This window comes from Panthera pardus, unplaced genomic scaffold (assembly GCF_024362965.1).
Source record: "Panthera pardus isolate Hobbes unplaced genomic scaffold, ASM2436296v1 HiC_scaffold_10, whole genome shotgun sequence".
NCBI lineage: Eukaryota > Metazoa > Chordata > Mammalia > Carnivora > Felidae > Panthera > Panthera pardus.
The window spans coordinates 68,581,301-68,586,300 of NW_026526655.1; positions in this window are offsets into that span (position 1 = coordinate 68,581,301).

The following is a 5,000-nucleotide window of genomic DNA, read 5'->3' on the forward strand; positions in this document are numbered from 1 at the left end:
AAGATTTACACAAGGCAATTCTTCATTTTTGATAAACTTCTGAAGGCTCCCGCAGAAGCCGCTTAAGGTTCATTAAAATGTAATTAATTAATGATTTGCTGCTGAATAGCTGCTGACTGCGGTTTTCTTTTCACTTGTCGGACAGCATGAGTCACAGTTGCCAAGCCGACAAGGAAACTATTTGCAGACTATGGCACCTATTGATGAGTGTTTCAATCTGCAGTCATTTGCATAGGAAAAATGCTGGTAGGGGTGTAGACCCTGTGCTCACGATGAATGTGAGCAACACCTACGATTCAAAGTGCCTCAGACTGTCATGATAGTAACCTCCTCATGATGAGTGCTTTGTTTTTGAGTATCTTTACATTTTAACTTGAAAGAACAGTGGTAAACTCCTGCATACAGAAAAGGTAGTTTTATTTCAATTCTTTTTCAAAAACCTAACAGTATGCATCCAGGAACTGAAAAATTTTTTTTTTTTTTTTTTTTTTTTTAATGCATGGTGGTATGTGTGTGCATGTGTATATGTAGGTGCATGTGTTTCCTTTCGTGGAATCATCTTGTTAAGGAGATTTCCTTAACTTTTCTTAGCGGCTCTGGGGGACTTCCAACATCTCTTAAACCCCACGCTGAAGGTAAAATGACTAGCAGCATCCTTAGTGTTTGGAATTCCTGGCCCCTCGGGCCAGGAACATGGCCTGTATATTTAACTCTAAGGAATTCACATAAAATACTGACATGTTTTTATTGTGGATATAGGGCAACTATTGTGAACATATAAAATGCACTGCTTTTAAATATTTACAAGAAAAGGAAATACGGTTTAACCTTTTCTCTATTTGCCATCTCCATGCGTGTTTGTGTCTACCGAAGTTCTATGAAATTTACTTCTCGGCAACGTTATGCTTTCGGTTAAAAACCAAAACCTAAACATATTGTTTATATAAGCAGATTCTCTGATTCCGTCCCTGTCCACCACATTTTAGAGACATGGAATCTGACAACTAGGAATTTAGTTTACACTGCATCTGGAAAGTAGTGCGCAGGCACTTTGTACCTTAAATCAGAAACAGGACAAATTCAATAGTTCTTTTAAAGGTGTCCACAAAAGACCACAAATGTGATCTTTAGTTCTAAGAAAACTGTTTTAGATGTTAAATGCAAAGAACTGAAACACAAAAAGTAGTGAGTGATACGAGGCTGTATCAAGTGTAAGAGCACAAGGAAATCTTGATTTCAGATTATGAATACTTCCGAAAAGAATAGTTTTGGATTAAGTAGCAGTGATTTACAATTTGCTAAGCCTGCTATGGGAGTGCTTAAAAAGGTGGTGCGGTTTCTATTTTTGCTCCCTATATTCTTATTGTCTGCTTTGACTTGTGTAATACATGAACAGAATAAGTGTTTCCTTGTGACACAATGACTGTTATTAGTTTCTGCACAAAGAAACTAAATATTCCATATCATTTGGACATATTGAAAAAACGGTATATATATTAATCAAAATGCTTGCTATTTTATCAAATACTCTCAAAAACAAGCAGCATAAAATCTTATTTTTGTCTTGCCATATTAATATGATTTCACAGTACAGTTTTTAATTGATCATTATACCACATTTTCAAGTTAATGCTATTAAACTGTAACATTTAGAAATTATCCAAGAATTAAATGACCAGCTCATACTAGATTTTCCCCCAACACATTTATAAGAAATTTTTTTGTCTCTTCCCGCTTCTACTTGTTCCCATTCCTGATGTCACTCATATGCACATAACACACTTCATGTCTCTTTTTAAACCACCATCATGGTGCTAGAGAACTCTGTAAGAACACTATACAACAGGGAGCAAATGGCTGTTCACACTGACTGAACATAGTAGAAGGTAACTACATACTCTTCACTGGTCCAGCCCCATCTAGATACCCTTGGCCAACTTCGTGTCTGTCTTTTTTATATCTCCTTATCCTAGGGCAGTGGTTCTTCAATGCATAAAAATTACCTGGAGACGCCTGTTAAAACTTTCTTGGGCCCTACTCCCGGAGAGTCTGATTCAGTAGATCCAGTAAGATTCTATTTACATTTCTGTCAAGCTTACAGGTGAGGCCAAAAATGCCAGCTTGAGGACCTGAGCCTAGGGGTAGAAAAGTTTCTCCCAACAGATCGCCAATGAGGAATTCAAGAAAACATAGGGGGCTGAGTCACTTGGTTCTCTTAGTGAGATAAAAGTGATTTTGCTACCACCTAGAAATTAACAGACAAGCAGTACTGTAAACATCATTTTAATTGCTTTTAAATCATTGTTAACTCTAAACAATTACGTACAGCAGAAAGGTTTGAATACCAGTCAACTTTGCTACTGAAAGCTGTGCAACTTAATTTGAAACAAGGATCTTTAATAAATGTCATAAAAATAAAGGTCATTGATGTGATTAAAAAAATGCATACATACATGGTTTAGATCATCCCTTTTACCTTCACCCTTTCTTCAATTTCAACCCATTTTTAGTGAAAATTTGCAATTAAAAAATTATAAAAATATAACACAAAAATACCATAATGACATCTACATTCAAGTTATATTAAAATGCCTTAATATATCATCATGTCACCTGATGCTTAGCCAAATTATTCCAAATAATGCCGTGAGAAAGGTTTAAGACTTCATCTAAATACAAGTCATATTAGGTAACCAAATATTCACTCAGTTCAATGTAAATGCATTTCATTTACTCAATTCTGTAAAGAGTAAGTAATAAAGACACATTATTAATTCAGCAGTTATCATGAGTCTTAGAAAATCATTTCTACCAACTATAAACCAACCTATGTCTACTGTACAAACTAAGACTTTTGTGTATGCTAGTTAAATGACCTAAATTTGGGGTGCCTGGGTGGCTCAGTGGTTGAGTGGCCGACTTCAGCTCAGGTCATGATCTCATGATTCACCAATTCGAGCCCCTCATCAGGTTATGTACGTACTGACATCTCAGAGCCTGGAGCCTGTTTCATATTCTGTGTCTCCCTCTGTCTCTCTGACACTCCCCTGCTCATGCTCGCTCTCTCTCTCTCTCTCTCTCTGTCTCTCAAAAATAAATAAAAACATTAAAAAATTTGAAAAAAAAATAAATGACCTAAAATTAAGCCAGGATATATGGAAACTCTGTCACTTTCTCTCAGTTTTGCTGTGAACCCTTAACCTGCTCTCACAAAGTAAAGCCTTAATTAAAAAATTAAGCCCAGATTATTAATAAATCAACACTTTACTACAGCAGATAAGTTTTAATTTTACGTGATACTTGAGTAAATGGCTAAAATGATAAAACTATCTTTCCCAACCATTGAAATTGAAAGATTATCTAACCTCTTCCTAACAGTGACATTTACATTACCACTTTGTGCTACTTTCCAACAGCCGTAGTTTCAATGACCTATTCTCTGTGTGGCTTATGAAGTTGGAGGATCCATATCGGTACCATTTCCTTTATTATTAGAAAACAAAATTCCTTTTCTCATAAATAGGGTTGGATGATCAAATAAGGACCTCCTAAAGGATGGAATTCACACAATTAAGTAGAATTATTCTTAAATATATTGGATGACTTATTTCTAGATGGTCTAAAATCCCAACTGACCCAATATGTATGTCCTCCATACCAATTCTGGGAAGTGGATTCAACACATCCCTGCTACTTTATATTTTATTTACTCTTCCTGGGATTCTTTGGGACTTAAAAGAAATTTGAAGGAGGTGTGGGAGGCAAAGAGTGAGGATGGTCAGAAAGAATAGAAATAAACTAAAATGGGCTTTGTCATCAAGTAAATTGTGGTTTTGTTTTATTTATCACAAAACTGGCCTAATTCTTTATTTTCTCCAAAAACAAACTAAAAAATATGCTTAATATCTTCAGAATAACAGTGTAAATTAAATTGTTTATGTGACAGTGAACAACACTGTGGAGGTAAAAGATAATGGTAGGTACAATTAAATACCCTTTTCAAATGCTTCAGTTAAGTGCAGTTTGATGGAAAATCTTCTAAGCTCCTCTCTCTAATCTACAGCATATGAAAGAGTTGTTAAATGTCAGTGACAGGTGTTAGGTTTATGGAATTGCAAATCTAATAAAAAATTTTTCAGTTGGGAATCTATAATTTTAAGGTTATAATTGTCTATAGATATATGGTCTCAGTGAATGAAAGGCTAATTATTTTTAGAAAAAAAAAGCCAGATAAAAATTAACAAACTAGTGAAAAGAAAAATAAGTAGGTAGGGGCGCCTGGGTGGCTCAGTCGGTTGAGTCTGGATTCTTGATTTCACCTCAGGTCATGATCTCACGGTTCGTGAGATCAAGCCCTGTGTCGGGCTCTGCCCTGGCCGCTCAGAGCCTGCTCGTGATTCTCTCTCTCCTCTCTGCCCCTCCCTGGCTTGCACACTCGCTTCCTCTCTCTCTCTCTCTGTCTCTCAAAATAAATAAACATTAAAAAAAAACCAAGTAGGTAACACTCTTTCCACTACAATGTCTCATAATGCTGAGATTAAAAAAATTATTTAAGAGTCTAATGAAATTATAAACTTCGTGTTTGAAAATATATATTACATCAAGATGCATAGTAGATATTTAAGAATCTCTCTACTATAAACATATATCATCAACTTGATTTATGCTGTTTTAAAAACTCATGACATTCACAATTCAAAGTATTCTTATTCTTGCTAAGGAAAGAGAATTAGGCAAAACGTGAGTTGTACGTTATCAGAAATTTGTATATAAAAAGGTGAATATACTATGCCTTGGTTATGGTAATGAGAACAACTACCAGTTTCGGACATTTACTATGGACTTGGCACAGTGATATCTCGTATCTTTTCAACAGCCCTGTGAAACGGATGTTCATTGTGCCGAGGAGAAAAGTGAAGCTTGGCAAATTTAGTACGTTATCCAAAGTGGAACAGATAGTAAATGGTGGAGTAAGAATTTTAACTCAGTGTATTCATTCA